General features: G+C 41.8%; 1 long non-coding RNA gene and 1 pseudogene across 1 annotated transcript; both read right to left on the reverse strand.

Moving 5' to 3' along the window:
- Positions 1-661: 661 nt before the first annotated feature.
- On the reverse strand, positions 662-5,588 carry LOC124680938 (annotated as a pseudogene).
- A 3,781-nt stretch (positions 5,589-9,369) lies between these two features.
- Positions 9,370-10,301, reverse strand: LOC124680937. The gene is made up of 2 exons (XR_006995633.1): positions 10,140-10,301; positions 9,370-10,059 (listed from the first exon to the last, which is right to left on the reverse strand). It is a non-coding gene; the product is annotated as an uncharacterized LOC124680937 (long non-coding RNA).
- Between the last annotated feature and the right edge of the window lie 229 nt (positions 10,302-10,530).

Consider the following 10,530-nt stretch of genomic DNA (forward strand, 5'->3'; position numbering starts at 1 on the left):
GGCCGATTCAGAAACTCCTCTTAGATGTAAATCTTCCAAGTCCATCTTCATCACGGCCCAACTCCAATGCGGTCAAATTCTGGCGATAATAACGCCAACGGCCGCTGAGCTCCTTCTACCCGGTCGAGAGGTGGAGGAAGTGGCGCGTGGACCTGGAGCATTCACCAGTGTTTTGGGTTGTGTACTTTGGAAGCCGGATGAACAGTTGGTTTGCTTGTTTCATTATCTCAATGATAGTGGAACACGATACGGGTGCTCCTCCGTGGTGTGAATGGCTCTGCTCCTCCATGGTGTGAATGGCTCTGCTTCAGGGCGTAGCATGGAGATGGACTCAATTTCCCTGCACCTTCTCAAGGCAAGTTGCCGAAAAAAGCATCTGCAGCTGAATCCGTCTTTCTCAAAGCCTTGGGGATTTCCCCTCTGAGCTCTCGGTGGATGATGCCGCCCTTCAGGAGTTCAGGGCACTATTTGATTCTCCGCTATGGGAGCAACATCTGCGCGCCACCACAGCCAGTGTTACGCGTGGACTTTGGGGCTGGGTAAACAGTTGGTTCTTCTGTTTCGTCAATGATAGTGGAACAAAACCTTTTCAATGTCGTATGGGGCAAAAAGATATCGAGCATGCTCAACAATTATCTGCAGAGCCGAATTTAGCTTTAGATACATGAAAGAAGCTACATTGCCAAATATGCATCAGTTAATGTACACTGCATATGATGCAGAATGAGGACAGGAAAACAGAAAGACCTGCCTTAGCATCTTCATATTCTGAAATCTGTCCACTAATTGATCACATAGGACTAGCAGCACTAGATACTCGTGCAATCTACTCTGTTTCTTGTGGACTTCTTTGCCATCCTGGAATCATTTTTTACTTAAACATCAGATAATGAAATGGAATCAATAAAAGGGCAGACAAAAAAGAGGCAACTAGATGTACGAGTACTCTTGTCCCCATCTGCATGAGTGTTACCCATAAATCTCCAGACAAAAGTGACACCATAATTTATATTTCATTAACCACTTGAACAAAGATAGATGATAATGCTCTAAGATCTTTCCAAACTATGAGAGAATTGATAACTACTAGATGAAAGCAAAACCAAACTAAAGATGACGACTAAAAGCGATATGATGAACTAGAAAGCATAAAAGACTGGGGAACTCCCCCAAGCTTGAGTGTTGATGTAGATCTTATTTCTTCTTCTCCTTAATAAAGTGAACTATATTGAATCAAGTAGACTTTTGGAACGGTTCCTTAATAAAGTGAAGATTGAACACACTAATTATGTAATGGCAAGTAGCAAAATGAATATGAATATTTAAGTTAGGAATGAGCTAGAAATCGGCATGTACCATGGAATTTAGACTATAAATCTCACCTATATTATTTACAAAAAAGTACTTGCCCTAGAACATAGCAGGCACATGTTATCTATCATGAATGTATCCACGTGCTGCAACATCTTGAAGAAATGGTGTACCTGGAGCATTCACCAGTGTTTTGGGTGTACTTTGGAAGCTTGATGAACAGTTGGTTTGCTTGTTTCATTATCTCAATGATGATAGTGGAACACGATACGGGTGCTCCTCCGTGGTGTGAATGGCTCTGCTCCTCCATGGTGTGAATGGCTCTATTTCAGGGCGTAGCGTGGAGAGGACTCAATTTCCCTGCACCGTCTCAACGCAAGTTGCCGAAAAAAGCATCTGCAGCTGAATTCGTCTTTCTCAAAGCCTTGGGGATTTCCCCTATGAGCTCTCGGTGGATGATGCCGCCCTTCAGGAGTTCAGGGCACTCTTTGATTCTCCGCTATGGAAGCAACATCTGCGCGCCACCACAGCCAGTGTTACGCGTGGACTTTAGGGGCTGGGTGAACAATTGGTTCTTCTGTTTTGTCAATGATAGTGGAACCCAGCCTTTTCAATGTCGTATGGGGCAAAAGGATCTCGAGCATGCTCAACAATTATCTGCAGCACCAAATTTAGCTTTAGATACATGAAAGAAGCTACATTGCCAAATATGCATCAGTTAATGTACACTGCAGATGATGCAGAATGAGGACAGAGAAACAGAAAGACCTTCCTTAGCATCTTCATATTCTGAAGTCAGTCCACTAATTGATCACATAGGAGTAGCAGCACTAGATACTCGTGCAATTTACTCTGTTTCTTGTGGACTTCTTTGCCATCCTGGAATCATTTTTTACTTAAACATCAGATAATAAAATGGAATCAATAAAAGGGCAGACAAAAAAGAGGCAACTAGATGTACAAGTACTCTTGTCCCCCTAATATATTATATTCTAGTTCTCCGCGTGAGGAAATGGTTCCAGGATATATCAAAATGCACAGAAGTGGGTCTGCAATAGTGCTGAAGTTGTATTTTGCAAGGACCCATATTCTTGACTATAACAGTCAATGTGTGTGGTGTCCTGTAATGGTTTTCAGCTTCTTTCCTCTGTTTTCTTCCTTAGTAAGGTGGCTGTGAATGGGATACCAGCAAAGTTGGTGTTGATCGATGCATGTGAACTTTTCAGTTGATACTCAACCAAACTTGCAAAGACAAATAAGAAATACAAGACCATAATTGTGAAACTAATCATACCTTGACTTCAAGGTAGTGCACTGCACAGGAACTTCTTGAAAACCCTGAACAAGAAGGATAATTATAAAATGGTGGCATACCTTTGTTATGGCTCCATCTCAACAATCATTTTTGTCATATTCAAAGTAAGTATTGGTTCAGCACTTACTCGTGAACAAGAAATAGCTCAATCCTTGGAAATTCTCATTCAATTCGTGGACCTAATAGCTATGAAGTACATCAGCACCACCAACCCAAAAGGCCTAGGTTCAGCTTGACTGATTAATAGAGCTCATCACCATTATGAAATTATTGTGTTGACCAAGTTAATATATCTCTATGTGAAAACCTATGCTACACCCTTATCTTTCGGAGAATCCTGAAAATCATCTTCACAATTGTCAAAGCCCAGTATACACATCATCTTGGCATCCGGTGTAATGCCTGCCTGGATCATACTCTTGTACATCATCTTAGCTTTCCTCTCATCTCCAGTTTTGTAGTATCCTATTATGAGATCTGTATAAGTTACTACAGTAGGTGTAAGACCCATATTTATCATTTCTTCCATCAACATGTTTGCACCATCCATTGCAAGTACTTTACTGAACCCACCAATTAAACAAGTATAAACAAAAGCATCTGCAGGCAAACCCTCCTTTTCCATCTCTCTGAATATTTCCAGAGCTGCCTTCATGTTTGAGCGCTTACAATAGCATGCAATTAGAGACGTATATAAAATCATGTCCGGTTTTATACCCTTCCCAATCATATGATTAAACAATGTCATAACTTCCGGAAGTCTATTATCATGGCACAGACCATTTATCAGGCTAGTATAAGTAAAGATATTAGGTTTTGTCCCCTCATCCACCATTTTATGATACAACCTGAAAGCCTCATGCAGATCCAAAGCTTTCACAAAACCATCAATAATAATACTGTAAATCACAGTATCAGGAACATAACCCCTTTTTATCATATCCCCGAAAATTCCCCATACATCATCAGATTTGTTGACCTTAAACAGCCCATTGATGATAACCCTGTATGTACAAAGGTTGGGGAAAATTCCAAACTGGCGCACTTTATCCAGGAATGTGAAGGCTTCAGCAATCCGGCCTTTGTTACTGAAGCCATTGACAAGAATTGTGCAGGTCACAATGTTTGGACTTATCCCATTATCGAGCATGAGCTCAAATGCACCCAATGCTTCTTCAAGGTCCCCGTGTCTACAGTATGCAAATATCAGACTAGTGTAATTGTAGACATCTGGAACAAAATTATGATGAACCATGTCATTCCAAAGGTCACAGGTAACGTCTAGATCCAAATGTTGGCAACAGCCATGAAGAACAATGCTGTACACTATGTGGTCAGGCTTGAAACCATGCTCATTGAGCCTCTTAAAAAGCTCAAACGCCCATTCAATATTTCCAGCTCGGCAAAGACCATGCAAAAGTGAACTGTAACTTGCCAGAGTAGGGGCAATTCCATTCTTTGCCATTTCAACAAGCATGTAATAGCCTGTCAACAGATCCCCTTGTTTGCATAACGCATCAGCTAATATGCTGTAGCTATGGACATCTGGGACAAACCCACCCTTCTTCATCGCATCAAACACCACTATTGCTTTTTTAACCTGACCCTCGTGACAGAAACCATGAATCACTGCATTAAAACAGTAAATGTTGCAAGGGTCGCCTCTCTGACAAATCATTTGAAGAAAGTTCCATGCAGATGTCACCTGTCTGGCACGGCAAAGCCCATAGAGGTAAGTACCAAAGGTTACAGCATTCGGCTTCACACCTTTTGCTTCCATTTCACAAAGAAGCTCGAAGGCTTCCTCCAAGCATAACTTATCTCCATGGGTATACGCACTCATCAAAACTGAATAAGAGTAGACATTTGGTGAAGGACCAGAACTCTTCATATCATCAAACAAACTCCTTGCGTGCAGGATTTGTTTCTTTTGAACTAAGCTCTTCAGTAAGAAGTTGCACACTCGCAACTCAACTCCAACCTTCTTGGCCTCAATGTAAGTGAGAAGAGCATCCTCAAACATTGACAGATCTACAAAAATCCAAATGATTGTGGCATAAACTTGTAGCAATGTCATCGACCCACCCATACTGCTGACCAACATAGGTGCCAACTCAAATAAGTCTGGCCCAGCATCCCCGCAGTAATCAACAATGCTGTGAATCAAGCACCGGATGTCTGTGATTCCATGCGGCAAGAATGACCGCATAAGCAATGCAAACAACCCAACTGACTGGGATAGGCCATATAACCTGACACACTCCCTGAAGGTAATCTTTCTGGCCTCATCCAAATTCGATGTCCGGACTGCTAGTGCGATCAAAGGATGAATACACCGGCTTCTATACTCGCTGCAAAAAGAGCTTCGACTGGGTTCTTGATCATCCAAGCTCTTAAAGCTACAAGCCAGAGAGGAAAGGCACAATACCGGGGGCGATTTCTGCTTATAAGGGCTCGACGCAGGAACCCTGGCACTGCTCGGTGCATAGACGATGAATCCCAACCCGTCTTTACATTGATGGCACCAGTCAAAGAAGGGAGATCTCGCAAAAAGATTGCACTTCATAGACCAAGCTTCTGAGAGTTAAAAACGAGAAAGAATAAAACAAGCTTGCAAGTTTATATCAGAATTTCCTGCAAGAAACAATCAAAATTAATTTCTTCTTTTCTCTGTCGAGATAAAAAGGGCAGCGCAGCTACCGTTGTTCGAAAAGAAAGAACAATAATCTAACAGGGGAGATACAGCATAAACATCTATCGAGCGAATGCATTGAATTAAAGTTGGAAGAACAAATTAACATCAATCTTTATCTAGCATTGCTTCTGAGTACAAATTATAAAGCTCGTGTAAAAGAGCACAGGGCACTCACGCTGGTAGCGGCGGCGTGGCGCCCTTCCAAGTTGTACGTGCTGGATAGAGGTAGGGCAGGAGGAAGGGCGCGTGCACGAGGGGGTCACGGGGAGGCGGGAAGAGAGAGCAAGCTCACAGCGGCGGCGCGATGCAAGGAGGACGGCAGCGAGCGGCGCGATGCAGAGTGGAGGTCTCTGCGTTCAGGCTGCTTGAGCGAGAGAAAGTACCTATCCTACAGAGTGGGAAGCCTGGACTAGGAGTCAAGCAGAGAGCATGCTAGAGGCAGGTCCTCACCACTAGAGCATCGCCCGTCCACTCGAGCTCTTCATGGGCGGCGGCAGACGGTCGCTCGGAGGAGGGTAGGAGGCGGGCCAGTGGCAGCGGCCTAGCAGCCGAGCGTCGGCAGCACCGCGCCGGAGAAGGACGAGGTGGAGCTGCACGTGGGCGCGTGGCGGCGCGTGCTTCCAGCCGCAGCGAACCAGGGGAGGGAGCGAGAGACGCGCACAGGCACAGAGAGGGGAGGGGTTCGAGCGTTGCCCCGCTCGGGCCTTGTTTCCATGGTGCTCAGATTGTTGGGCTACAAAAATGGGCCAGTACTGCGGTCTGCCCCGGACAAGATCAGAAATTTCCTCTATATAAAAAGGCGAGCTCAGAAATCTCCATGTAGTGTGTCTAACTACTTCAGACTCAATTAGTTCGGGAATCATATTGTACTCATGGGCGGAGCCACCACCGGGTCGAGGAGGGTCGGTCGACCCGGCTCAGATTTTGGAAAAAAAAATCGACACCCAAGCGGTACACGAGAGCGGACGCGTCAACGCGCAGACTCCAACCCCGTGCGAGGCCGAGACAGCGAGACCCCAATCCCGCACGGCGCGAGTACGCGACCTAGCCCCACCGTCGCCACGCCCCGTTCCGGCGGCCCGCCGCCGCCTTTCCCCGCCTGTCCGCCGCCGCCATCGTCTCCAGTTGCCTCCCCCTGCTCAGCGGCTCAGCTCGCCCCATCTCCGACTCCAATCGCCTGGCCTCTGCTCGGCCGGTCGGCCCTGCCCGGCTGCCCCCAGCTCGGCTCGTCCCCGCTGCCTTCGATGGACGCCGACGAGGATGCTCGCCTGGATCAAACAGGAGGCAGCGAGAGGTTGAAGAAGCACACAAGAGGGCACGCGTAGAGGTTAATTCCCCCCCCTCCCCCCAGAGTTTTGATATATATCTATAATCACTAGTGTTTAATTAGTAGCTCTGTATTTGTGAAATCTTTCCTCATATTTTGCTTCCTTTTTCAATGTTGTAAGCAAATGTTTCTAAAAAAATTGAACTAGCAAATGTGGTTGCCGATCCCGAAATTCGGAGAACAATTGAATCATTTGATACCCCAAAATGAGGTGGGCATATTTGTCGAGAGGCCATACTCGTTTAGATGGTCATAATTTTCTCAAAGGTCCGGATAAGCGGTCATTTCTAAGTGCATGGTATGACAAGAAGATTATGCTACGTTTCCATTCCTACAACAACCGTAGAGGTCATCTTCCGCGGGAATTTCGTCTTCCAAGCTTAGATGCAACTTAATGGTATGATATTATCTTATCAAAATGTAGCTCTATTTTGGTGTTCTTGTTTTTGTAGTCATTTTGTTGTTGTACTTGATGAAATATGCAAATTGAATCAATTTTGGACCTAGCTATTTTGTTGAATACATTTTGCTCTTTTCTGTCAAAAAAAAATTAGAGCTTGGTTTCGACCCCCCTCAGTTTAATTTCTGGCTCCGCCACTGATTGTACTTACATTTGTGTTAGGTATAATGGAGATGCATTGGATGCTTGTCTCATATTTAGGAAGAAGTGGTGACTCCATGGTAATTTGAGGCAAGATAGGATGATTAACGAACTCATACATACTACATCCACAACAATGCTATCTCGGTAGCAAGTATTTCATCATGCATATTTTTCTAGTATCCAACCGTGTGGTTGCATCTTGTCATGAATCTCTTGATTTGTAAATATTATGCTACTTGCAAAGATTTTAATGAAACATCTTTAATGCAAATATGAGTAAATTGAGATGAGCACATATGTTGGGTAGTATATAAAATCATGCTCATGATTCATTCATGCCAAATATGACTATCTAGAAATTTTATTGCATATCAATTTCTCAAGCATCTCGTATGTGCAATATCGATGAAAGTGCAAATTAAATTATTTCTTTTTGTATCCTCGTTTGCGATATTTGTTGCCTTTCTCAAAGCATCCCAACTATCTTCTATCCCTTGTTGATATTTATGATGTATTTTATGTGTTTGTGGTTGAAGTTCATGAATGTACAATAAGATAAAATTAAGTCTTTGGTCATGCTATTAAGCAAAAATTCTTATTGGTATAGTGCATGACTTTGTCCTGGATATCATGTTATATTTCTTATGTATCTATTTTATGTGTACATGTTTCTTTGTTGATAAACATCTTCGTGATATGGTCCACTTAGAGAAACTTATACACATAAGAGATGATACATCTCCATTTGATATCTTATTTACTTATTGTATATTGATTGGTCATGCTAAGCAATTTAATTCATTAAATTCTATGATGATGCTATTTGCTCATCCTTGTAATAGTCTTATAATATGTTTTGTCATGTCTTTCATATATTCTCTTAGTTGAACCTTTTATTATGGTGCATCTTACTTGTTGCTCAACCATTTATTTGTTGCAAATGTTAAGTTTAATTTTCTATCTATGATCTATTGAAAATGTTTATGTTTTAAATGGTAATGAGGGAATGAGGATTACATGTTACTAGGAAGTTTTGGCGCGGCGGCACGCCGCACCCGTGCTGTTACCTTTTTTTTCTATGTTGCAATAAACATAGTAGAGCAAGTGGTTATATCTGGCATACAGATAACACAGCAGGCAATTATACATAGTAGGAAGATGCTTTTAGATAGTTCTATACATGTAGAAGGCTAATCTGGATAATTATAGATGATCTTCTTGGTACATAATATTACATGATTACATGACTGCTGTAGCATTTATCCCAGTGACAGTACGTAAGGTAGTTGCATTATACATGTAGCAATGAAATCTGTGAAGTGAAAAAAGACAACAATTTATGAAGATAATTACACCTTACCTGACCTTTTCTATGAGCTATGGCGTCAAACCTTATCTGAATAGCTACACACTTCTATAGTTTTGTCTTACTCTTTTGAGATATGCGTCGCTGAAGCCAAGCTGATAAAAGAGTAGATGGCAAACAATCTGGTGCAAAGCATAATAAATTACATGGAATGTGATGAAATCATTAGAATCTAAATTAAATCATGCCAAGATGCATCAAGAAATTCAGCTTTCATAATTGTCCTACATAGAACTTCAGTGCAATACAATAAAATACTATTTTACTGAAAAAATTGCAATCCAACCTAAATAGTCCCCATCTCACTTATCTATGATAAAATTGATTTTTCTAAATAAAAAATAAATCATGAGCACAGGAACAGGTCGGTACAAACAACTAAAAGAGGATAATCAAAACATAGTATTTATTCTTCTCTCAAAGCTGTCAAGAAAACAGTCAGCAGGGTAACAGAAGGATTTTACTTTTTTTTTAGGGTGACAGAAGGATTTTACGCCCTGATTACCAATCCTTCTATGCATTTGTTTGTGAGGTGCGTCCAGAATAGTTTGTATTCATTTTTCTGGATACCAATGCAATCTAAATTTCTGTGTTAAGATTATATACCATCATGGTGTAGCCATCAGTGAAATAGTTCTCTGTGGCGAAGCGAGGGTAATTATGATGTGAAAAATAGAAGAGTGTAGTATTAAAAAAAATCTCGAAACTTATAAGTATCAATGTCTGCTGGCAGACCATCTATAGTCTAAGGTAAAAAAAAACACCACCTAAAATCACTTCCATATTGGTTACAGATCGTAGAGTGGCAAGCTCTGTTAGAAACCTCAAATATTGATTTACAGATTGTTAGTGCTCACACAAGAGCAAGCCGAGACACTCAGGCAAAACCATTACAGACTTCAAACTTTTCAGGCCAAAAAACTCACACAGGAGTTCTTGGAACACCGCCATCTCGACGTTGGACATTCCTAGCCAAGTAGAGCACCTTCTGACAATGTGCCGATTCTCTTCTAAGTGAGAGAAAACAATAGGCAATAGGGAGAAGAGAATAATCATTCATGGTTCTTGAGGAGATGCGGCATAGTACATTTATACCTGCTACTGATTTCAGCTATTCAGAATACATACAGTTTTGAGAGCAGAGCATGTCGGCCTATTATGTATCCTGCACCAGAGTGATGAAATTTTGACACCCTTTACCGGCCGAAGCAATGTATGCAAGAACTGACATATACATACCATGTCAATACTGGGTACATGATAATTAAGGGGATGGTTATAATTATGACTTACACTGTAGGCAATGGATAGACAGTGAGTTGGTACTCCTGCTATACTTCTATTAACATAAATAGAGGTAAAAATGTACCCTTTTTAGCTGCTGCAGCAATAGACCCTCAATTTTTTCCTTCTCTTTTTCTCGTATGTGTAGCTTGTTTCCCTGGGTAATTTTTTTGGTATTATGTCAGATATTTATGTGTAAAAAGCTTGATATAAGTTATTTTGCAACTGAGGGAGTACATGATATTGCCTGCACAGCAGTTAAGGCAGATGTATGCGCTCCCATTTGGGTATGTTTCTTTCTAGCAGTCTTAGCATGACAAATAACACCAATCATCAGGAGTGCTGACCTCTGTAATAACCACTTGTAGCTTGTATCGTTTTCCCTGCAAGTTTATTGGATTGCAAACCGGTGTGTACATTAGGATTGCAAATACTCAACTGATCTGAATTTGAACTGCTAAGCTCTCAGTGAAGAAACAAAAATATTGCCTCAACACCTCTAGCAACGTGTTTTATAAAATTCACTACTATTGAGCTGGTCCTACTTATCAAATTAACTACTATTGATAATAGCCTGGTGCCTTCTAATTATATCATCTACATCTATTCCCAATAGCATCGTACTCAT

This window comes from Lolium rigidum, unplaced genomic scaffold (genome assembly GCF_022539505.1).
Source record: "Lolium rigidum isolate FL_2022 unplaced genomic scaffold, APGP_CSIRO_Lrig_0.1 contig_31078_1, whole genome shotgun sequence".
NCBI lineage: Eukaryota > Viridiplantae > Streptophyta > Magnoliopsida > Poales > Poaceae > Lolium > Lolium rigidum.